This window comes from Anabrus simplex, chromosome 6, assembly GCF_040414725.1.
Source record: "Anabrus simplex isolate iqAnaSimp1 chromosome 6, ASM4041472v1, whole genome shotgun sequence".
Classification (NCBI taxonomy): Eukaryota; Metazoa; Arthropoda; class Insecta; order Orthoptera; family Tettigoniidae; genus Anabrus; species Anabrus simplex.
In genome coordinates, this window is record NC_090270.1 from 141,939,620 (window position 1) to 141,966,423 (window position 26,804).

Here is a 26,804-nt window from a genome sequence, read left to right on the forward strand (position 1 = left end):
TCCTCATGATGTGCAGGTCGTCTAAGGGCGTCAAATCGAAAGACCTGCACCTGGCGAGCCGAACATGTCCTCGAATACTCCCGGCACTAAAAGCCATACGCTATTTCATTTCATTTCTGCCGTCCAGTAACCTCAAAATAAGTTTTATACAGTACTTCCCTAAGCCTACATGCTTGGGACAATTTCTTGAAAATAATTATATCCATTCCAGAATGTCCCTTTTGTATTACCGAGTGATCATTAATATGGAAAAATGGCATTATATGAGAAAAACCAAATCCAAACACTGTGCGTTGTATATGACCTATTGGCCATTTTAATGGATTAACGGGCCCAAATTAGACCCTTGAATTACTCCTTATGTATTGTTTAGAATTATACTGATCAGCCAGAACATTATGACCACCTACCTACTAACAATATGAACCCATCCAGGCGATAGTATCAGTGCTGTCTGTTCGAGTTTTACCGAGGGCAGATTGTGATGGCCCGGAGGCTCGGAACAAGCATTTCGAAAACTGCATGACTTGTCGGGTGTTTTAGGAGTGCTGTGGTGAGTGTCTTCAACAAGTGGCGAAACCAAGGTGAAACCACGTCCAAACATGGAGGAGTTGGGCGACCACCCCTCATTACAGATGTCGGACATCGTAGGCTGGGCAGACTGGTAAAACAGACAGGTGGCAAACTGTGGTGGAACTAACATCACGCTGTAATGCTGGGCAGAGTACAAGTGTGTCTGAACACACAGTGCACCAAACACTCCTAAGGATGAACCTCCGCAGCCGACGACCCATGCATATGCCAACATTAACACAACGACATCGGCAACTACGACTGAAATGGGCACGTGACCAATGTCACTGGATGTTGGCGCAGTGGCAGAGTGTTGCATAGTCTGATGAATCCCAATACCTTCTTCATCATGCTAATGGGAGGGTGCGAATCCGTCATCTGCCAGGGGATCAGCTCCTTGGCACCTGTACTGTGGGACAGAGACAAAGCTGCGGCAGCTCAATTGTGTTCTGGAGAACATACATGTAGTCATTCATGGGTCCAGTGGAATTCATGCAAGGCACCATGATGTTGGCCAAGAAGTATTGTACACTGGTTGCAAACCGCGCACACCCCTTCATGACGATCATGTTTATCAACGGCAGTGGCATTTTTCAACAAGATAATGTGCCATGTCATATAAGGCCAGGAGCGTGATGGAGTGGTTCGAAGAACACAGTGGCGAGTTGCAATTGATGTGTTGGCCCCCCACCTCGCCAGATCTTAACCCATTTGAACACATCTGGGATGTGATTGAAGGCGGCATCAGAGCTCATCGTTCCCTTCCCCGGAATTTATTGGAATTAGGTGACTTGTGTGTGCAGATGTGGTGCCAACTCCCTCCAGTGACCTACCAAGGGCTCATTGCTTCCATGCCAAGACGCATCGCTGCTGTTATCCGTGCCAAAGGTGGACATGCCAGATATTAGGTAGGTGGTCAGGTGGTCATAATGTTTTGGCTGATCAGTGTATATCTTCCATACGATACATATTGTTTCATTCCACTCAGGTAGAAAGAGAAGAAAGATAACAATGAATGAGGGAACCCTAACTCATTTAAATTATTTAGTAGTATATCATGATTCATTTTATTGAAAGCTTCCTCGAAATCCGTGAATAACATACATCTGATCGCCACTCTCTTCAGCTGTGGATACCAACAGCGTGAAATTAACCAAATTTGTAACTAGATTGTTTTGGAAGAAATCCATGCTGTTCTTCTGATATTAAAGGTCTTATGTGATTCGATATTCTAAGATGTAGTACAAATTCAAATATCTTCATCACTGCTGACAATTTGGATAACAGTCTGTAATTATTAATTAGCGTGGGGTCTCCTGATATAAATATTGGGCACACACGTAAAATTACACTGTTTTCAAAATTAAATTGTAAATGAAGAGAAGGGGGTACTTAAGATGATACATGCAACCTTTAATTACAAAAGTTGGAATTTGATCGGGCCCCACAGATGACTTTGGTGAAAGTTTATTCATTGTCATTTCCACCTCTTTTATGGTTATAGCGCTGATGTGTAAACATTTTGTATTAACACATGGATTGCTTGGACAAACATATCACACTTTGTCTGGAGCATATACAGAATAGAAGAAATTTGTAAATCCTTCTGCTATATTCTGATTGTTATCTAATATTTTATCCCTGTATTTGAATTCATTGCAATTATTTATTTTTAACATAAGGCCAAAAATATGTTGTATTACCTGATATACAGTATTTTGTTTTACAGATGGTGCATACCTTTTATAAACTGATCTTGTCACCGACTTTATTTCTGACCTTAACATTTTAAATCACTTATTACAATATTCTGAAGTGTGTTTTCATTTTCTGCAGTATTCTTCTTCTTTTATTGTTTTCAGTAAACTAAAACAGATACTTCTTAGACTTTACCTTGCCTGTTCTAGGAACAGATACGCTTATTGCCGAGTATACGTTAGTGCAAAAGAAATCTACTGCATTATCGACAACGTGCATTAGTATAATACTCCCCAATTTATACTTCCTAGCTCAGTATAGAGACTTTCAAAATCAGCTCTCCTGAAATTGTAAGTTGATTGGTAGATTCCATAATCTTTTCTATGATCAGAAGTGATCTGGAGTTCTATTTCCAGGTCTGAGTGGTGAGGGTCCTCAGACAGTATGGGATCAGCGCTCTTTATGCATACTACGTTTGTTACCGCCGACTGATTAACACTAAATCCAAAGTTATATCATTACAATTTGGAATAGAGTTATACGAAGCCAAATTGTATACACTCATGAAATTTTGTAAGTTCCTGCAGTTGTCTGTTTGAATTTAGGCCTGTTTTGTTATTACATATTGATGGTTTGTTAAAAGCTCCAGCAATTATTTTATTATTGTCGTGGATCTCATAGTGAGATTCCAATCATCCAAATACCTTCGAATAGATCTCTAATTTTGATGAAGGTGGTATGTAAATACCACAAACATATCAGACCTTCCCTTGGACGAGTAGTTTTAGAAGCATGGCTTCGAAACCCCTCGTTACTTGGTCAACTGTCAAGACAGATAATCCGATTTTCACTGCAGTAAGGATGCCACCTTCCCTCCCCGTTCCACCCCTAGCACTATCTGCCCTATACACTCTGTACCGCCCACTGTTGACCTCCCTGTCATACATACTAGAGTCACGCCAGCTTTCGCTCAAGATACAAAATGTACATCATCATCATTTCCCTTTATCCAGCTGTAGCCGGGTAGGGGCAAATATGGTTCCTCTCCACTTTCTTCGGTCTTTCCACCACTCCTCCTCCAACACTGTGTCCCAGTCCAGATTTCTTTCTATAATGCTGCGTTGGATGGTATCCTTCCACCTCAATCGTGGTCGTCCACGGCCTCTCCTTCCTTGGATTTGCATTTCCATCACCTTTTTTGGCATTCTTTCATCGCTCATTCGCTTTATGTGTCCAAACCATCTTCCCGGATTTTCTCATTCCTTATTTTGTCTCTTCTACTCTTCTGTATCATACTCCTCAAGAATTTCATTTCGGCTGCCTGTATTCGACTCTCATCCTTCTTTGTCATTGTCCAAGTTTCTGCTCCGTAAGTTGTTATGGGTACGTAATACATCTTGTACATAGTATCCTTTGCTTCCATTGGCACATCTTTGTCCCATAACATATTTCTTACACTATGATAGAAACAACTTCCAGCTTGAATCCTTTTACTAATCTCAGCATCCAGTCGAGCATTCTCCATTAATTCACTCCCCAGGTATTTAAACGTTTCCACTACTTCCAGGGGCTTGTCTGCAAGTCTAATCTGACCTTTCCCTTCTTTCTCCCCTCTAGTCATAACAAGAGTTTTACTCTTTTCTATACTTATTTTCAATCCACATTCTTCAATCTTCCCATTCACCACATTCAACTGTTCTTGAACCTTCCTGTCGTCTTCTCCCCAATTCACAATATCATCTGAAAATAACATCATGTTCAATTCTCTTCCTCCATATGTTGCTTTTGCTGTTCTCATGATGTCATCCATTACTATTGTAAACAAGATCGGTGATAGAACACTTCCCTGTCTCAGCCCACTAGTTATTTTGAACCAACTTGTCCTGCCAACTTGTGTTTGCATGCAACTACAACATTCCTTATACAATGCCATGATCATTTTTATTAATCCCTGTCCAATTCCTTTTTGCACCAGACTGTCCCAAACTTTCGTCCTAGGGACACTGTCATATGCCTTTTCAATATCAGTGAATGTCATCACCATATCTTTCCCGTACTCCCAATGCTTTTCCATTAGTTGTCTCATAATGAAAATGGGCTCTATTGTTGACCTTCCACTTCTGAAACCAAACTGATTTTCCTGTATCTGCTTCTCAACCCTCAACCTTATTCTACTTTCCAGTATCCTTTCCATTATCTTAGCAACATGGGATATTAGAGTAATTCCCCTGTAGTTCTTCAAAACTTTCTTATCACCTTTCTTGAAAATTGGGATGATTATTCCTTTTTGCCAATCCTCAGGGACCTCCTTATTCTCCCAGACATTCCTGAGAACCCGATATGTCCACTGCAGGCCTACAGCTCCAGCTGCCTTTATCATCTCCACTGAAATTTCATCTATTCCAGCAGTTTTTCCATTCTTCATCTTTCTTACTGCCATTTCAATTTCATTCATTGTAATTTCTTTATCCATGTACATATTATTAAATAATTTTTCATTGAATAAATCTAATTTTGTTTTTAGTCCACGTACATGTTGATAATAAATGATATGTTCTTTTTTATTCCTGCCCTCTAAATCTTTTCAAGATCAACAACATTATTTACAACAACAATACGATAACCCTGACTTTTCCACAGTTTTATTGTTCCATCCCTTACCCATAAGTAAGCATAGTCCTTTTCTCTTGTGATATGCAGTTGCCAGCAATTTCCTCCTCTCCAGAGCCAGACTCTCGACTTATACCGTGTTGTCTCCAGGTAGCCCAAGGTGTTTTGTGCTCAGATTCCTCTTCACTCTATGAGGTTCGATGAAGCTGTTTTTATCAAATCTCCTTGACTTGGTTGCTTTGGTAAATGGTGACATACATGCACCATACTGTCCGTCACTTCCATATCAAGAGCCTTTCCTACCTGTTTCACAGTCTCAAGTGCATTCTCATTCCTGCACTGAGGAACATCTTGTATTTCAAGGGTGTTCCTTTTTTGAATACTGTTCCAACTCCATTACACGATTCTCTAAAGCCTTCACCCTAGAGCACAGCTGAGCATTCTCCTGTATTAGAGACTCAATCTGAGACAAACATTGAGTTATGTCATGCTGATTTTTTAGTAGACGCACATTGTTATCTTATTTGTCATGGCATGCATTAGGTGAATTTTCCAGATCAGTTTATCTCTATGACTTGCACTTTTTCCCGTAACTTGTTTAAAAGTTCAATCACATCACTTACAGAATACAAATGGGTTTTTAGAGACACAGTTCTTCAAGATCCAGCCACTGTTCTTTCCATCAGCACTAGTGCATTTCCCATGATAACAGTTTTTGCATTCACCACACTATACTCTTCTCGCCTTCCCCAGCTCTTTCTTGCACTCCGCACACGTATTCATGTTGAGGTGAGAGCTCCTGTATTTATTTTGGAAGTTGATCCCGCCTCAGAATTTTCCTCTTGATTTTTATAACACACAACTATATTCAAAAAACGTTACTATGTCTTCTGGTTTGGGTTAGAGCAATTTTGTTACTTTCATTGATTTGTCTCAGCTTTATCCTTGGCTTTGACAAAATGAAAGTGACTGAGTGACTGCTAGTAATGCCATTCCTTCTGCAGCCAGTCCCTGCTATGAATGGTATGAAAATATTGCTCATAAGGTCGGTTGGTGCATGCATTTCAGTGGGCTTGGCAGACTGATATGTAATAGCAACTTCTGGCTCGGTGAGGAAAGCAACGGGAAACTACCTCACTCCTCATTTCCCTAGTACACCTCTTCAGTGATGCCTAGGCCATCTGTGACAGCTGATGGCGGAGCTGTTGAGGATCCAACCAGCCTACAGACTAAGGACTAAACATACACATACAAAACCTTCAAAAATTGATGTAAAAATGTAGAACAAAAAACATAATCTAATCAGGAAAACATAACTAAAAGTCTCAAAAGCTGACTTACATTATTATTAATTTTAAAGAAACATAAGCTCTAGAGTCAAACTATGAACATTGGAATAAGGCATTTAAAAAAAGAAACAAATTATTATCTTTGCTAAACTTAAGAAGAAAGAAGCTAAAATCATAGATAGCCCAAAGAAGTTAAGGAAGGGCACATTTGAAATTGAGTGCTTGCCTACACACACAATATGATTTAAAGAAATTAAAAATAATCTTACTTTTAAAAACCTCTGACGTTAAGACAGAAACCTAACCAAATTGACCTTCCTTTTTTATGACATGCACCTTTTAAACAGCCTTGCTTGCAGGCACATGAGGATGATACTACCCTTAACTGTCCCTTAAGCTTGAGAACAAAATGTTACCTTGCATTCAGGAGATAGTAGGCTCGAACCCCACTGTCAGCAGCCCTGAATATGGTTTTCTGTGGCTCCCCATTTTCACACCAGGCAAATGCTGGGCCTGTACCTTAATTAAGGTTACAGTCGCTTCCTTGCTGATTCTAGCCCTTTCCTATCCCAACATCACCATAAGACCTACTTGTGTAGGTAGCAAATTGTAAAAGAAAAAAATGAGAACAACGAGTTACCAGGAAATGGAAATAGTGAAGTGTAGATAAGAATCAATGAATAACAGAGGAATTAATGACAAGGTTGAAAATACATCACAAGAAAATGAACAACTCAAGATGAGGGGAAATTTAAAAGCATTACCATGAAGTGCTACACCTGCTGTAAGGTGGCAGCCTTTCCTTTTTATCCCCTAACTTGGAACATAAGGTTCCTTATTACAAAGGTAATCCCAAAAATAAGGTCTCCTATTTTTTTATAAATACATAGACCTGTTTATTCAAAATCAAAAATCAAAATCTCTTTATTTGCAAATGAGGTGTCTACCTCGGTGGCAAATGGTACACTAACATACATTATTGTCAAGCACTAAATATTAAATTAACAACAGAATAAAATTTTCCTATAATACAATATTACATAATTTACGCTAACAATTTTTTCTATTAAACACACAGATCATCCTTAATAAATTTACATTGTTTACAAAATTCTACTTATAATATCTCCTGTACAACTGGTATAAGATTAAAATTTACATTGCATTTATTTACTTTTTCTTTTCTTTACCCATTCTGGAACCTAAGTAGCATAACGACCTGCTGCATCTTAACCAGATCCCCTTTTACCACCACTTTTCAGAGTTCCCTTTATTTCTAGAAGGGTTTACATCATTTTACAGCTTGAACATTTAACTATTTTTCTACATAATCACCATTTCAGTTGATGCATTTGTGTAGACGCTGTGACAGTTTTTGTATGCCCATGTCACACCAGCTCACTGCCATGCTGTTCAGGAAGTTGTGAGCAGCGCTTCAGAAAACCTCGGGAACCAAAGTGCAGAGATCATCCAGGTTGATCCACTGATCTTCACGCATGATTTGCTCAACCTTCACGACTGTCTCGACGGAAATTGACGGTCTCCCACTCCTTTGTTCGTTCGTCGTGAATTTCAGACCGACCGGATGCAAACTGTCTACACCACTTACGAACGTTTTTGACATCCATGCACGACTCACCGTACACTTCCGTCAATTGGCGATGGATTTCAATTAGTTCAGTACCTTTTGCTTTCAAAAACCGAAAAACTGCGCGCACTTCACACTTGGTGGTAACATCCAATGGGAGCTCCATTCTCAACGGCTGCCAAACCAAGACTGAGTGCCTCAGTGTGGCATGCGCATGTTTATTTGCGAGCGCGGGAAACACTCTTCACAATATTGTGACCAACAGGCACATGAACAGAGTTCTGTATTTATAAAAAAAATAGGAGACCTTATTTTTGGGATTAGCCTCGTACATCGGGCTAGCCCCATATTAGCAGATACAAACAATGCAGTTCAGGAAATTTACATAATGCTAACGAGATTACAAAAAACGTTTACCACCAAGCGAGCTGGTCGTGCGCTTAGGGGCACGCAGCTTTGTGCTTGCCTTTGGAAGATAGTTGGTTTAAACCCCACTGTCAGCAGCCCTGAGGATAGTTTTCTGTAGTTTCCCATCTTCACACCAGGCAAGATAACGGCCACTTCCTTCCCACTCTTAGCCCTTTCCTATCCCATCGCCGCTGTAAGACCTATCCATGTCGATCCAACGTAAAGTCAGTTGTAAAAAAGAATTTTAAAAGCTGTTTACCTGCTCCAACCAAAATTTGTATCATAGCCCTGAAAAGCACTAATGAACGAATAAGAAATAAGGGCGAGTACCATACATTATTAAAATGATGATGCAGGACTACCCTGGAGAATTTCTACATGTATATTAAAACTAAGTTAACATTTAACTGGAACTTACATTATGTGATCCCTGGATAACAGCCAAGGCTGATGCACGCATGCACGCACGCACACACACACACACACTCTCTCTCTCTCTCTCTCTCTCTCTCTCTCTCTCTCTCTCTCTCTCTCTCTCTCTCTCTCTCTCTCTCTCTCTCTCTCCAGGATTCCTTGGCTGTCACCAAAATGTCATGAGAAATTAAGCGTTTGGCTTCCTATAATGTGCTTGAATAGTTCTCTTCACAATATTATTGTGCATTTCTTGAAACAAAGACCCCTTTTATGATGCATACAATGATCATGGAGAGATGGATTCACTGAGGCAGCTAGAATTTTAGTGCAATTACAGTTCAGTGTTAATATTTTCTCATAAGTAAAGGAAAATCTACATTTCTACACACAGAAGTTAATGAACTGTAGAATTTTTATTTTAAAGACCATATGGTGTAACAATGATGTTATTGCTTTCATCATGGAAGATGTAAATTTAACATTGAGTGAATGAGTTCCAATTGGAAAACTGTTATCACTAGTTACAACCATAACTCACAGCAAGTACATTGTTGTAATTTGTGTGTAATATGAATGGTGCTATGAATGGTGAGTTTTTTTTTGTAGAATAGCATATTTGCACATATGATGGTTGTGTGAAAAGGCATAATACAGGATTGGTATGAAGGTTATTTACAGATAAATTTCCAGATGCTCTAAACAGAAGCACAATTTGCAATCTAGTAAAGAAAAAAAGGAGAAATTAGGACATTTTTAACAAACAGCACATTTTAAATGCTTTCTTATGAGTTTTTATGGAGGAGAAAAAAAGTACAAAATCTAATCAAACTTTGAATCTTTATCTCAGAAGTCTGTTGTATGGGTCAGTAGACTGGCTGTCTACTGGCTGTTTGAACAGTTATGTAACAAAAGGTAAAACCAGTGCATAAAGTGAAACCATGTGATCCTACAGTTTGACTACATTTTTGTTCTTGGATTCTGTAGGCACTTCATTACAAAAATAGATTCATAGCTAATTTTATTTTCTGATGAAGCCACCCTTACTAGGGTAGTGAACACTCAAAATAATAGGTATAGTATAGATCACCCATAAATGCACCAAATTACACTTCATAACATTCAAGTGGGCAAGTAGTGTGTTATTCATGTAAATGAAATGAAATGGCATATCGCTTTTATGCCAGGAGTGTCCGAAGACAAGTACGGCTCGCCAGTTGCAGGTCTTTTGGTTTGACGCCCGTAGGCAACCTGTGTGTCGTGATGAAAATGAAATGATGATGAAGATGACACATACACCCAGCCCCCGTGCCAGCGAAATTAACCAATGATGGTTAAAATTCCCAACCCTACCAGGAATCAAACCCGGGACCCCTGTGACCAAAGGCCAGCACGCTAACCATTTAGCCATGGGGCCGGACATTCATGTAAATAGCAGTATAGGACAACCTTTTTTTTTTTTTAACCATTAACTGCCATTCATACTTTACAAAAAAATTACATCTTTTTACAACTGGCAACCACAACCATGTGTTAACATTGATGCTTTCATGTCCCATACTTGTAGACATGATATGGGCTTTTGGGCTTATGCCATGTTAAGAAAATAAGGTGAAACTATTTACGTTTCACACAGAACTTTTCTCCGTGTGTCTTCAGAAGAAAATCTTGACTGTTCACAAGGAGAACTTCTACAATAATGAGGGTTTGAACTTAAGAATGCTTTACTGTTCGAGCTGCAATGGTATGCTCATTCGTCACCAGGGGACAGTGCTGGTATTCCAAGTGGGAGTTCATGACAACATTGAGCTCCAATTAAGATGTTCTATTACATGATGTGTGCATGACAAGTAACACAGAGGACATCAGACGAATGTGGTAGAAGAAATAAATAGAAACTAATAAAATGCAATGCAACAAGAGACACCAGGGTAGAACAGAGCTGAAGAATGGAAAGAATGTGTGTGGAGAAAACCAGAGGATGATAATGATTTGAGACAGTGTAGCAGGTGCATAACCAATGTACACACGTTATGAAATATGACGCTTAACACATAGCTTGGAGTGAATCATCTCATGATGGTGAATGTTCGAATTTGGAAAACATTGAAATGAAATAACAGTGTAGAAAGGACAGGGAAGAGAACTATCTACGTAAATCCTTAATGACTGGCAACCACGTATTACTTTATTGATAGCCAGTGTCCCTGTTGTAATTGTGAGGGAGATAGTGGGTTCGAACCCTACTGTCGGCAGCCCTGAAGATGGTTTTCCGTGGTTTCCCATTTTCACACCAGGCAAATGATGGGGCTGTACCTTAATTAAGGCCACGGCCACTTCCTTCCCAGTCCTAGCCCTTTCCTGTCCCATCGTTGCTGTAAGACCTATCTGTGTCGGTGCGACGTAAAGCAAATAGCAGAGAGAGAGGGAGAGAGAGAAATTGTGAGGAATTTTACATATTTCCACAGCTTCCCTACAATCCTAGACCTGTAGTGTTTAGTGTGGGTAAGAGCTCAAACATCTTGGAACACGACATTACATGATAGGGCGTGCTCAGCTAATGCTGACTTGTCTAGCTGGTTGTGATGGATATTTCTTTGGTGTTCATTGACGTGAGTCCCAATGGACCAGCATGTTTGGCCAATGTATACCTTACCATCTGATGTCCTCTTTGTTACTTCTCACGCACGCACAGTGTGATAGAACATATTAAACCGGGCGAGTTGGCCGTGCGGCTAGGGTTGCGCAGCTGTGAGCTTGCATCTGGGAGATAGTGGGTTCGAACCCCACTGTTGGCAGCCCTGAATATGTTTTTCCATGGTTTCCCATTTTCACACCAGGCAAATGCTGGGACTGTACCTTAATTAAGGCCACGGCCGCCTCCGTCCCATTCTTAGCCTTTCCTATCCCATCGTCGCCATAAGACCTATCTGTGTCGGTGCGATATAAAACAAATAGCAAAAAAAAAGAAAATAACATATTAAATAGAACTTAATGCTGTCATCAGCTCCCAGTTGGAATATCAGCACTGTACCAGCATACAGCGAGCCACCTGGTGATGAATGAGCATACCACTTCAGCTCTAATGGTAAAGCATTCTTAAATTCAAACCCTCATTATTGTAGAAGTCTTCCTCATAAACAGACAAGATTTTTTCTGAAGATGTGGAGCAAAGCTGTCTGCAAAATGCAAAGAGTTATACAGCACATGAAAGTTTTGTTTGAGGTTTTGAAAAGTAGGTTGTTACAGATATGTACGGCCAGCCCACCCCACAAACTTCGCTCCTTGTGGGAAATTTAAAGAAAGTGTGAATAGACCAAATCTGCACTCTGATGAAGAGTTAAAACAAAATTTTGTTACTTTCTGAAGACGCATTGCATCAAATCAGTGGGAACTTCATCCATTGATGCTAGCGATATATACAAACTGAAGGGCAGCACTTTGAGCATCTTCTGTCAAAAGTGATTTAATACTTTGCTTGCTTCCTTTCTGTTTCACCTGGAGAAAAGAGACAGCTAGGCCATTAGTCTCAACCACAAGTTAGCAACCTCTGAAATTCATGGTATCCCTTCTAAAATTGATCTTTTATGTACAAGAATGGGATTGACAAACCTTGTATCAGTACCAATTAAAGAAAAGGTATAACTCATGCTAGAGTTTGTCGCAGAGTTCTTTGACACCTTGTTCACTAACTACTTTTGACTGACCATAGAAGTGTTTTAGAAGTCCATGAAGTAATTAAAATTGAAATAGACAAAGAATTTTCAAAAAGCTACAATGAAGATACAAGGGTCAAAGTTTAGGAATCGTAAATGAAGATGTATTTCCATGCTAATATTCCCTAAATATTTTTTGAATAAATTCATGTTTTCAAATACTGCATAATACTGTATCTTTTTAATATGTTCATGGTCTGTAACATCAGTACCGGTATTGAAAACAATGTCAGTTGAAAGATATGAGATGGAATCAAATTTCCAGAATTAGTGAGGTGTACACAATAGTGTTTTGAGGATCACATATGCTGTAGCTATTTCTTTTTTTACCATAACTGTTCCTTGCCCTCAGGTGAAGAAGACTTGCCTCAATTTCGTGAGTGTCATCAGCTGAGTGGACTTCAACTTGGTTTTGTACTTCAAGGGACAACTCGTGAAAAATTGGTGAGTAACTGTATATTGCATTTTTTTAAATGTACAAAGTTGATTCTTGAAACAGTCCGCAGAATGCATGCAAGTGCTTTTATTAGATACAATTAATATAGCAAAATTTACATTTTCTTTCAGTCCATACAGAAAGTCCTTTTCTGATCTGGCATGTGTTCAAGCATGTCTCAAAAATGGCAGTACATAAGGGGGTGATAACATCAATCATTCCATACCGAGAGTACTTGAATATGCTTATCTCATATTGTATCATTTTCAAGATCTGTTTGAGTGAAAATGTTCAATGACTGACACTAACCTGTCAGAACTGAATTTATGGCACATTACTTTGTTGACTTTATCAATGATACAACAACAAGGTATAGCATCAGCTGTACTCTGCCACTGAGCTACTCTGTAGTAATTTTAGAAGGGACGCCATGAATTTCAGAGGTTGCTTACCGAGCTCGATAGCTGCAGTTGCTTAATTGCGGACAGTATCCAGTATTCGGGAGATCGTGGGTTCGAACCCCACTGTCGGCAGCCCTGAAGATGGTTTTCCGTGGTTTCCCATTTTCACACCAGGCAAATGCTGGGGCTGTACCTTAATTAAGGCCACGGCCGCTTCCTTCCCACTCCTAGCCCTTCCCTGTCCCATCGTCGCCATAAGACCTATCTGTGTCGGTGCGACGTAAAGCAAATAACAAAAAAAAAAGAGGTTGCTTACTTGTGGTTGAGACAGTAAAGGCCTAACTGTTTCTTGTACATGGCCAGCTCCAGGTGAAACAGAAAGGAAGCAAGAATTATAACTTGGCAAAATGAGAATGCATTTAATACTTTAACGTATGGCAGTATATTTACTGGCCCTTTAAAGAATTCCTTTAAGGGCAAAAATTAACAGTTTCTAACAAAATTTTAAGAGATTTGTATTCTTTACATACTCAGTATATAGGTAACATTTGAAACGAAAAAAATTCCACACAAAATTTGTTTACAGCTCAGTAGTAATAACAGGACTGTTTCAAGGTATCAAATGTTCTTGATATCTGTGAGAATTGTAAATGATGAAAGAGTTTGTTTTTTTGTTTGTTGCTTTACATTGCACTGACGCAGATAGGTCTTATGGCTACAATGGAACAGGAAAGGGCCATGGCCTTAATTTAAGGTACTGGCCCAGCATTTCTCTGATGTGAAAATGGGAAACTACGAAAAACCATCTTCGGGGCTGCCGACAGTGGGTTTCGAACCCACTATGTCCCGAGTACTGGATACTGGCCACACTTAAGCAACTGCAGCTATCAAGCTCGGTGAAAGGCTATCAGTAGAACATCAAAATTCACAGGAAACCCAAAATTGGAAATATATTGACTGTGTGTTTCGTTTTGCGGTGATTTTTGAGATGATAAAACAAGTTCGTGGAAATATGAATGTTCTATTGATTTGTTGTAGAATGACAAGTAAGCATGCAAGCTATATCATAGTCAATTGTTATCTTCTTTCTCCTTTTACAGTTGTAATCCTAACAATAATAATAGTTTGAGCAAAAGTTTTTGAAGCTAAGAGTGAATAAGATTTAATTACGATATTTACAATTTATCTTTGTAGTATTATTCCGAGTATTGGCTTTTAAGTAAGAAAGATTGTCAGTAGCCTCACAGTAAGAGCAAGGGAAATCAACTAATGAGAAATTTTTATTTTCGTCAATTTGTTCTTTCTTCCAACTCATCAAGTGTTATTTATAGGGCGCTAATGAATGTTCTCCGCTGCGCCTACGTGCTGCTGCGCGAGGTAGCATCAGCATTTAACTTGGCAGCACGGCTGCTGTCATGTGTATGAAAACAAAACAAACAATAAACAGTAAACTTTGTACTTACAGATGCTGGAAGTGTTGTCCTTATGTTCAAAGACAGACTTGAACACGTCTATACATATTGTCAAAGACTTTCACTGAAGTTTCTTGCGTAATGGACTGCACATAATTAATGATATTCACTTTAAGTTCATCAGTCGTTTTTGGATTAGTTTTGTACACCTCAGATTTTGCCACACCCCAAAGGCAATAATCTGGTGGGGGTTAAAGCAGTAGACTGTGGTGGCCAGATACCTTTAGTTATTATTCTATCCACAAAAAATTGATTTAAAATGCTGTAGCATTGTCCTGTTGAAAGAAAGAACATTCAATTTCGTCTTCATTCAACTGAGCAATAAACTTGTAAATTATCTCTGAGCAGTAGGCATTATAATTCACTGAACTGTCAAAGAAGATTGGCTCTATTACACGTGCTCGTGATACGGCAACCCATACGCCAACTTTCTGCGAATGCAGTGGTGTTTGTCTTAGTGCTTTGGGGTTGACTGAAGACCAAATTTGTGAGTTTTGGGAATTTACATGGCCGATACGTGAAACCCTGCTTCATCTGGAAAAAAAAATGTTTTATTTAAAATGCCAAGTCCATGTCGATTCATGAATCTTTAGGACCATTCACAGTACAGCACTCTTTTTTTCGTAATCAGTTTCTTGTAATTCATGAACCACGGTAACTTAATAAGGGAACAACCGAAACTTGTCCCTACAGCTTTATGCACTGTCCACTTAGAGATTCCTGTTTCTTCAGCTAATTTGCGTTTTGATTTACTTGGACTTCGCAACATTATATCGGAACTTTCATCATGTTTTTCGTCTGTTGAAAGTGTACTCCTGCCTGTTCCCGGTACATCGTGAACTGAGCTGGTCACATGAAATTTACTTATCAAATCCTGAACGGCATCCCGGTTTGGACACTTTGAATTAGGAAACCACGCCTGAAATTTTAGTTTAACATTTTCTGTAAACCGATCGCCTTCGCGAAAAATGTATTCCACCAAAAGGCTCTCTCTTCTGTAGTAAACATTACCGCCTGTATCCTGTTGCACTATTCCAATAATCTATCCAAACACTCGCTTACTGCAATACACACTGACGATTTTGACAGCCCACAGCTCACACATGTAGCCTTCCCTGTACTGCTATCCTTTCGGCGAGTGAGCGTGACAGATATGACACCATGCTGCCAACTAAACTACTGATGCTACCTCACGCAGCAGCACATAGGCACTGTGGAGAACATTCCCTGGTGCCCGGTATATATAAAGGTGAAAACCCACTGGTATCTTCAGAACCCCTTAAGTTAGGAAGTCAAAATCTTGCAGTGATATTTCCCTCGGGCCCAGGTGCTCAGAAAGAAAACTTTTTGTAAAAGTATGTAAACTAAGGGTTTAACAGGTTTTTTTTTTTTTTTTCTCTCTCTGAGCAGGAACATTAATAGCAGTTATCACTTGGTGTACAAGAAACCTTCTGGATTATTACAATTCACTACACAACAGTACAGCATTATTACATTAAAATTTGCATTACTAAATTAACACACTACATTTCACAAATACAGTAAACATTACACTGCAAGGGAATAGTAAGGTGGTATATCAGTGAGAGAATCATGCATGTTGAATTCTTCTCTGTGAATTTGATTCATCTTAGTCTTAGTAATTTTTTTTTAATGTTGCACCGAGACACAAAGGTCTTATAGTGATATTCTCCTTGGGCCCAGGTGCTAAGAAAACTTTTTGTCTTATAGTGATATTGGGATAAGAAAGGGCTAGGAGCAGGAAGGAAACGAGTGTGGCAATTTGATAGTTGATCCTGTGGCCTCTATATTATAATGATCAGAGTTGTCCTTACAGAGTTCACTGAAGCATATGTCTCCGTCTGATGGTTCTCAGGAACAGTGTATAATATATCCTTCAGCTGAAGTACCATGAGGAAAGAAGCATTGTGCCGGCTTTACTGACTCCATTTCAAAGAAAAATCACAGGCATTATGTTGATGAGTATATAGACATCTTCATTAAAACCTTTCCTCCACAGTTCATCAGTAATTAAAGATGGGATATTATGATCCGAGGAGTTCCTCAGTACCTCATCGTATAAGCATTTTCCAAGGACATGAGCCATTGTTCTTTTGTTCTGCAACTTAACAGTGGTTGCTGTACAAAGATCAGCCTGGAACAGTACTGACTGCAGTCACGTTAACTTCCATTTTAATTGCTTCACACTATCCACTGTAGAAAAGACCTTTATAATGTCTAATCCAGCTGGTTATGGGAGTATGTTCTTTATATAACTCCTTATGGACGCCCTTGTTAGGTAATGAATGTCGTGTCTTTAAGTTTCTGACTAACTTTTCTTTGTATCAGTTAAGTTATCTCACTAATTTATCACATGACTGTTGTTAGTAATCTTAATAATAATAATAATAATAATAATAATAATAATAATAATAATAATAATAATAATAATAATAATAATAATAATAATGTTATTTTTATGTCCCACTACCTTCCATTTTACAGTTTTTGGAAATGCCAAAATGCTGGAGTTTTGTCCCACAGGAGTTCTTTTACATGCCAGTAAATCAATCCACACGAGACAGACATATTTGGGCACCTTCAGTTACCACCGGACTGAGCTAGGATCAAACTTACTAAGTTGAGGTCAGAAGGCCAGCGCTTCAACCGTCTGAGCCACTCAGCCTGGCATTAGTAATCTTAAGAGAACGTGGGCATGCTTCAGTTTCATCTGAAGGGTTCTGATTAGCAAAGACATACGCATTGCCAGTTTTAATTAGAACATTGTAGTCGTTCATATGCTGAATTGTTGCTTCCCATGAGATTAAAGGATGCAGTTGGGAATGTGGATAGGTAGTTGTAAAATTTCCTTCAAGGAGCTTGTGATGATTTTATCTGTGTCATTTAGAAAGTATACTGGTAATTTTGTCAGCACAAGTCTGAAATGGATAGATAAGAGCAGAGCAAATAACTGTACAGTATTTATGATTATGAATTTCCAATTGGATTTAAGCAGCAGTGAAGATGTAAGAAGGTTTAATATTCTAACTAGATTTCTCATTACAGAATTACCATCAAAATTGATTGTTTCAGTAAAAGATATGCCAAGATAAAGAAATATTGCCTGTATCTACCCCTACTGGCTCTCCCCTATGTACACAGCTGAGGAGTTTACCTGTCTGCATAAATAAACACATGCAACGTTAACAAGTGGTGTACTACAAAAAATTACACTTACAGACAAGAAAAATGCAACATGTAACAAGTGCTGAAGAAATGATATGTAATTAATTAAGAGTTTAGCACTTTATCCTAGACAGGAGAGGTAGATGACTTTGTTTTTTGAGCAAACAATGAAGTGTGGATTGTTTATTGCTGCAGCCTTAATATTTTTCTGTCACTCAACCTGGAATCCTGCTCTTCAAGCACATATTATTGTAATATTGTATTGCACTCCTACATAGCCTGCAAAAGAAGTTGCTTTGGTGGAAGATGGCCGCAGCATGAATGTTGTACAAGTGTTGAGAAGTTTTCCACGATTTCCAGAACCATAAGAATAACAGGGAAAATGGAGGTTATTCAAAGAGACCAGGATCAGGCCCGAGAAGAGTAGCATCAGCAAGAGATGATCATTTCTTATGGGTTCAAGTTCTCCACAACTGTCACAACACTGCAATTGAAGCACAGAACTGACTCCACCAAATTCAAGAGGTCAATGTTAGTGAGAGAACTGTCCAAAGAAGACTGTAAGAAGTGAATATTCAATCCAGAAGATCCACTAAAGCCTCAGAACTACAACAGCATCGTAAACTCAACTGAGTTTTGCAAGGGAACATCGCAGCTGGATAGTACTACAATGGGAGTAAGTTCTGTTCGCTGATGAGTCGCCATTTGGCCCATGATCACCTGATGGTTGAGAAAGGATCTGGAGAAGGCCTGGGAAAGGTATTTCCCTTGCACATTCTTGCCTAAAAAGCCTTTTCAGGGTGGTTTTCTGATGGTATGGACAGGAATCAATATGACTGCAAGGACTGATTTGATCTTTGTGTAGCATGGGAGCTTTACAGCACATCAGTATGTGAAGGAAATCCTTGTGGAGCATGTTGTGCCTTTCGTTCCATTTATTGGTGATGGTTTCACACTGATTAGTACAGTGCACGCCCACAAGTTGTGAGATGTGTGCAACAGTTCTTGGATAAAGCGGAGATTCATTTTGGCCTGCTTGAACCCCCAATTGGAATCTGATTGAGCTTTCATGGGACCATCAACATTATTCAGACAAATGAAGGACCTAGTGGGGGGCCTCTTAGAAGATTGGGAGATGATTCCTCAAGAGGACATTGCAAAGTTATTAATCAGGAGCATGTCTGAATGGTTGGATGCCATGATTGGTGCAAGAGGAGGTAATACATGCTTCTGAGGATGAGAAAAGAAGTCTGTGAAGTGTGAAGTGTAGGAAACCAAAACAGAGGTGAATTAACTTCACGAGCTTCCCAAAAATTTGCTCGAAGTATAAATCCATATGTTTTACTTCCGTATCTCTGGTTTAATTTGATCAAATTATTTTTATGAAATTGCATTTTTTCATTGCCAGACACCTAAAGGAGTACATACCACAATATGCTATCATAAAATAGGAGATTAGTGTCGTAAAAGTGACTGGAATTTAGAATAAATCTCAGTGTTTTTAAGAAATTGAAGTTGTGCATTTTTCGTGCTGGTGAGTGTATATTACTAAAGTATTGTCAAAGCCTTCAACCTCTAAGAAGTGGAGGTTCTGATGTGAAATGGAAGGACTGCTTTTCTTTCTGTTATGAATATAAAAAGAATATTAAGTGTCTTCTATATTCCAAGAATAGTCCTGGCATAATACAAAAATAACATTCAGTGGCACTATTTTGCACGATATGCTGAATATCCTGAATAGAGAAAACAATATGTAGGAGGACAAAAGTTCAAACATGGTTTTTTAGTTGTACACTGATAGTGGTACTTTGAAATATAAAGTTTTTTTTAAATCAGCTAATTTGTCAGTAGTTATGTATAACCAGTTAGAGGAGAGTTTCTCAATGGGTCTGTGTGTAAGGAGGGTAGCATCCTGCTTCACAGAATTTACCGAGCTCAGAATATTTTAAGCCTCAGACCTATGGGAGTAATGGGAGTTCCACTTCCATTTGACAAGCAAAAGGACTCCTTGCAAACAACGTGGTGAATAGAATGGAATTGAACAGGGAGCTATCAGTATTAATGGGGCTTATGTAAAAACGAAAGAAAGCAGAACTGGCTGAGTCAGCAAAGAAGATGCGTCTCATTGTGTTAAGAGTTAATGATATTCGAGTAAGTTTCTTTTATCGTGTGGCTATTTCTAGTTAAGTGCAGCCCTTGTAAGGCAGACCCTCCGATAAGGGTGGGCGGCATATGCCAATGTGTAGGTAACTGCGTGTTTTTGTGGTGGAGGATAGTGTTATGTGTGGTGTGTGACTTGCAGGGATGTTGGGGACAACACAAACACCCAGCCCCCGGGCCATTGGAATTAACCAATTAAGGTTAAAATCCCCAACCCGGCCAGGAATCGAACCCGGGCCCCTCTGAACCGAAGGCCAGTATGCTGACCATTCAGCCAACGAGTCGGACGGGTAAGGGGTGATAATGAGGAACATATTATAAAGTGTTCTTAACAAGTGTTTAAAAAAAAACGGCAAGGCAGAGTGTCGGGTAGGACTGTTCATTAGGAATACTATTGAATGCAACAATTGAATGAGTGAATGATATGGGTAGATTTATTATTTGCAGGAATTAGGACAAGAATTGTCTCCCCATATGAGGGTGCAGATGAGAATGAAGTTGACAAATTTTATGAAGCACTGATAAAACCCTAATGGGAGTGTTTAATGTGGGAATTTATAGTAGTACTGAAGGATATGAGAAGGTGATGGGTAAATTTGGGGAGAATATGAAAGCTAATAAGAATGGGAATTGTGTACTAGACTTCTGTGCTAGTATGGTACTAGCAGTATCAGATAAATTATTTCTCTGCAGACGAGACATACGGAGCCATGGCTAACTGCAAGGATCGTACACTATAACGGCCTCTCACTCTCAGCTCATTTGAAAATAATACCCACTTGCATTCACTGACATCTTCTTAAAGGGAGGTTTAGATATAGTCGGATTTATTTGCAGTGTTAAAATGGTAGTCAAAACATAATTACAAACTAGCTAGTAAGTAGGTAGGCTATCATGATATTCTATTTGTTAGTTTAATGAATCCTAGTATTATAACTTAGTTGACACTCAGCGATTAATTCAACTCAGCTCTCTAGCCTACGAGTATGAGTCATGCTCATGACCACTCAAAATTACCTTGTTTTAGAGTGGGAAGAATCGCTCAGTATTCTCTCAGTTCGTACGTCGCATCATTACACAAGACACCAATCATCAAATTGCGAGATCACCAGTGTACATGGACAGTGAGTAAGTGACCTGACTGATGCAATAACTTAACTAAAAATACACTGAATGAGAAATCTGCAAACACAGTAAAATTTCCATATTCTTCGAAATCGTTTAAGAAAAGACTAACAACTGATAGGGAATATGCCACCTGTGCAACAGCCCTAAATGTAGGTCATTGATGATTGTATGTACAGATTTTTTTATTTAATTCTATATACTTATTTAATGGAGTTGTCTCTGTGGGGGAAAGGTTTTGTAACATCCAACCTTGATGTAGAAGGGTGGCTGCAGGAGAAACTTGAATCTGAAAGCTGGATAATTCATAGGAAACCAGTTTATAGAATGAAGACCAGATGGCAGCAGCTGCTGCTGCTGTCTATCAGCACATGCACTACACAGATGTGACAGGAATGGTAACGCTAATGTGCCGTGAATCAAATCACTATTTCGATTCAGCAGAGTGAATGGAATCAAATTAATTGAATATTCCATCATTTGGTGATTTTTTGAAGCTACATATGCTATCACTACAATATCATTAAGCCTAAAATAGAGAAAGTGAAATCTGTCTGCAGTTGAAGAAGGGTAGAGATTCTCCAGAATGAGGAAATTAGACAGAAGTACATGGATATGATTAGTGACAAGCTCCAAAGACTAGGCAGGGGTTTGTTATCGATCCATTAATTTGCTTCAGACTTGGTGGTGATCAACCTTATGATATAAAAAGAAGATAAATTATATAATCCCACCACTCCATACTTCAGGGAGAAGTTAAATCTGGCTAAAATCGAAGTGTTGGATATCCTAGTAAGAACACGGGCAACTATTCCAAAATCATTTGAGGAATTTAGGAAGTGTTTTGGCTTACCCATTAATGAAAGAGAAGAAATTGACCACCTGTATTGAAAAAGTTGTGTCAAATTTTGGACTATCATTTTAGTCTTAAGGTTAACTGTAGTATACCTATAAATTGTGTTTTTATGTATTCTGCATTTTTCTTTAACAAACGTATGAGTGTACATTGAGTATTGATGGCTACGTTCATTGGAAGGTAGTACCTATATATATATATATATATATATATATATATAAAATGCTAACGTGTATGTTTCACAAAACTCAAGCTCTGAAACCAGTTGGTGCGGTTTGTACCAAAATCTTCCAAATTGTCTCGATAGTACAGGAAAAATCTTGGATTTCTTGAAAAGTCAATGGAAATATATTTATTTCTAATAAATCAGAAATACCTCCAGACAAGGATGATGCATACAGGGAATTGTACACAGATGAAAAAAACAGACGTTTGTAGAATCCAAGAAGAAGTCATAGTAAGATTTTGGTAAATACTTGTGGTTGGTCAAACAGCAGGAAACCTTTCTGGACAGTAATAAAGAATCGTATAAAATGAGTAAAAAGGAAATTAACAATGTTTTGGGTAAATAAGGTGAAATGATAGTAGGTCCCAAAGAATCACTGGACAGATGGAAGGAATATTTTGAAAATCTTCTCAGCGCAAAGGAAATCTCTCTGGTGACGTTACAAAAAACCGAGTGTATGGGAAAGAGGACAATGACGGTAGTGAAATTATGCTCAAGGAAGAGAAAAGAATGATAAATAAACTTCATTGTCATAAAGCAGCAGAGATAGATTAAATTAGTCCTAAAATGGTGAAGTATAGTGTGAAGGCAGGGATGAAATAGCTTCATAAAGTAATTAGTGTGGAATAAGGTACCTTCCGATTGTATGGAAGCAATAATTGCACCTATCTCGTCGTCGGCCGCTACTCATTCCCGAGAATACGTTTTTCTTCTTCAATTCTTCTTAAAGCCTGTTGGCTCTGTGGAGATGTTGCTGATGACTGATCAAGCCAATCTTTTCATGAAACATGCGGCCACACAGGTTGCATGTAAAGGTGGGTGGATGACGTGATTGGATCTGACGTAGTTTCCGCATTTCATGACTTTCAATTTCTTGTTTGCGACGTGCCTTCTCAAACAATGACACACCTTCTGCAGTAGCTTTGCACCAAAGAACACGGTTTTATGCTGTTGTTGCCCAGCTGGTCAAGAAAACTCGATGGGAGAGGCGGCTGAAAGGTGCATGAGCAGAGCGTATTCTATTTTCCACATCCTTTTCTGTGTTGCAGCATGTAGTTAGAATACTATCAAGGTAGGTAAATTGGTCTACTTGTTCAAGAGGTGTTCCTGCTATTGTGACATTTAGTTCAGGGGCCTGGTGCCAGCTGCGCAATTACTTTAGTCTTATGGGTGTTGATGGTCGGATCAAATCGTTCATGATCTTTCTTAAAACAGTTGATGGATGTATGAAACTCCTCAGGTGTGTGGGCAGGTGTTGCATTATCATCAGCATATTGAAGCTCCATTATGCGAGAATTATGAGTCAATCTAATCTCTGAGAACGGAGCCTGGATTGGTTGAACAGTCCGCAATCATACTGAAACTTAATTTCCATACCTACATGGTCGATAGTAGAAGTCTCGTGAAGTATGGCTGCCAAGTAAAGGGCGAAAAGGGTGGGGGGAAAGCATGCAGCCTTGCTTAAGCCCATTTGTGATAGGGAATTCTTCTTCTTCTTCTCCTTTTTTTTTTTTTGCAAGTTGCTTTACGTTGCACCGACACAGATAAGTCTTATGGCGATGGTGGGACAGGGAGGGGCTAGGAGTGGGAAGGAAGCGGTCATGGTCTTAATTAAGGTACAGCCCCAGCATTTGCCTGGTGTGAAAATGGGAAGCCACGGAAAACCATCTTTAGGGCTGCCAACAGTGGGGTTCAAACCCACTATCTCCCGAATACTGGACACTGGGTGCACTTAAGTGACTGCAGCTATCGATAGCTCATTCAGATGAAGAACTCATCCAACCATTCCATCATGAAGAGCCTGGATTAAGCCTACAAAATGGTCAGGACAGCGAACTCAGTCCTGGTTGCCAGCGTTTCGCAGAAAAATTTATAATGTCCAATAACAGACCAACTACATTGGTATTATAAATTTACTCATTCAGGACAAATATTTCAGGTCCCCTGTGGGAATCAACATCTATATCATCTGATGGCCAGGCAGGCATCAATTTTTGGAAATGAGACAAAGTCTCTCATAGGACATTGGCACTGCCGGTGGCTCCAAGTAGCCTACGCAGTGGCCTCCACGGTATGCACTAGCCATGCACCAGCCATGCGTCTTGGTGGGTGTGCTATTTACCAACAGATGACCCCAACTTAGCACACTGGGGCAAAATGCTGGCAACCAGGAATGAGTTAGCTGAAAAATTTATAATGTCCAATAACGGACCAACTACATTGGTATTGTAAATTTACTCATTCGGGACAAATATTTCAGGTTCCCTATGGGAATCAACATCTATAACCACTAAGACTCAGGAAGGCGACCATCACACATCTGCCACCTGCGTGCAGGTCCAGACTAGAAACTCCCATTGCCGTTGGACTTTGTAGGACTAGCAGGAGAAAATGCCACAAGCATGACTGTTTAAGATGGACCTCAACTTGCAGGGAGGAGGCCCACACGTTATGATTTCAAAGCCTTTCACTGCGGCACATGTAGTATGAGACAGGTAGTAGCAAGCTCCAAAACTGTAACGGACTGCCGCAGACTCCAAATTAGTTGAATAGTGCCTTTATAGCCAGTCCGTCTGGCTTTTTCCCCTTCCGCCTCCACAGCCATTGGGAAACCATAACATTAGAAATGGATCCTCTTCTATCTATAAACAAGGTAACAGGAAAGATTGCAACACCTATTACGGTATTTCATTGATCAGTATACCAGGCAAGGTGTCATTTGGCATTTTGGAAGGGAGGGTGCAATCAGTGGTTGAGAGTAAGTTGAATGAAAACCAGTGTGATTTCAGACCACAGAAGGACTGTCAGAATCAGATTTTTAATATGCACTAAGTAATTGAAAAATGCTACGAGAGGAATAGACACTTTCATTTATGGTTCATAGATCTAGAGAAGGCATATGACAGAGTAAACGAGGGAATAGTTATTAGCCATACTAAGAGATTATGGGATTAAGGATAAATTATTACAAGAAATCAAAGGCGTTTATGTTATCAGTTAGGCTACAGTGAGAGTAAATGGATTACTTGATGCAATAACTGGAAAAGATTCAAAGGGAACCAGCACAACTTGTACTGGGTGATATCTGACAAAAGAGTAGTGTTACGAAAATGTTGCAAACTTTGGGCTGGGTAGACTTGGAAGGAAGGAGATGAGCAGCTCAACTAAGCAGAATGTAAGGCTTTTCAGGTGTTTGCTCTATTGCCTAGCAATAATTCTATTCCATAATTCCATTGTTGAGATTTATCTCCCATATGCAGTTATCAGACTGTGCCTCTTATAATGGGCTTCTGATAAGTTCACCTGCATACACCCCAGCGTCAGTGGGTAGGGTCTGACACATCCCACTCTGATGAGTTAAGTGTCAGACCTAAGACGAAATGCTGGAAAATAGAACAAACGCCTGAAAAGCCTTATATCTGATCTGGTTTTGACAAGCTCTATTGGTGAATAATATCTAATTCCCTCCATGGGAACTTAGAATTTTCCATAAGCAGAATGTTTTGAACTGTCAGTGGAGAGATGGCTTGGAATGACATTAGTAGATGAATAAGCTTCAGTAGAATTTTTAAAAGTAGGAAAGATTATATAATGAAGATAAAGTTGAAATTCAAGAAGACAAATTGTAACAAATCATTTATCAAGGGAGATGTTTGTTAAATTTCAAACTACTTTGAAAGCATTTAAGAAAAGACTAGATAAACAAAAGATAAGGATTCTGCCATCTAGGCGACAGCCCTAAATGCAGAACAGTGGTGGGTGGGTGGGTGGGTGGGTGGGTGGGTGGGTGGGTGGGTGGGTGGTCGGTTGGTTGGTTGGTTGGTTCCTTTACAGGGGTTAGAGAGGATCATAATTGTTCATCTTTGTTGTTAATAGTTTACATAGATTACACTAGCGTGCAAAAAAAAATTTGTTCCCCCAGTAAAAGGTATAATAGGTGATCTTAAGTTGGACTGAGTATAAATCTGCTTTCCGTTTTTCTGTATCATGTAAGGAATTTTCACAATAGCCTCATAATTTCCTTTAGTAGCTTGATTTTGATCACATTTCACTAAATTAAAGATCTGCAAAAAAATGTTTCTATAAATGAACAGTAATAAAAGTTGTGCTGATTTCAAATCAAGTTTCCATTTTTTTCATATCACTTAAGGATTTTTCACAACAGGTGCATTATTTCCTTTAATATCATGATTTTGATCACATTTCACTAAATTTTGACACCCCTTAAAAATCTGGGGGGGGAATTTAATAAGTGACTGTAAAAGCTTACGACTCCATCCACAGACCATTATTATTAAACATTTAAGACATTTTTGGACTTCACCCAAAGCTAATCAAATTGATTGAACTTACTCTAACTAATACAGTTTCTAAAATGAAGTTCAGAGGAGAACTTGATGAACCATTCTTGGTAACAACTGGTTTAAAACACGGTGATGGATTGTCACCTCTTTTTTTTTAACTGCTCACTAGAGTACGTTATGACTAGTGCAGATACAAGAACAACTCAAAAAATATAAAAATTGGAACCAGGAAGTATAACATAGATTTGAAGTGTCTAGGATTTGCTGATGATCTACCTCATCTGGCCAATGATAATCAGGAAACAAAACAACAAATAAAATCTTTACAGGAAATAGCTCAAAGTA

The 26,804-nt window shown here is 39.1% G+C and overlaps 1 long non-coding RNA gene across 1 annotated transcript in view; it reads left to right on the forward strand.

Moving 5' to 3' along the window:
* Positions 1–26,804, forward strand: part of LOC136875576 (uncharacterized) — a 108,836-nt gene that overhangs the window by 63,491 nt on the left and 18,541 nt on the right. The window contains exon 4 of the long non-coding RNA XR_010860477.2: positions 12,646–12,737. This is a non-coding gene — a long non-coding RNA (uncharacterized lncRNA). The remainder of the gene's footprint in view (positions 1–12,645; positions 12,738–26,804) is intronic.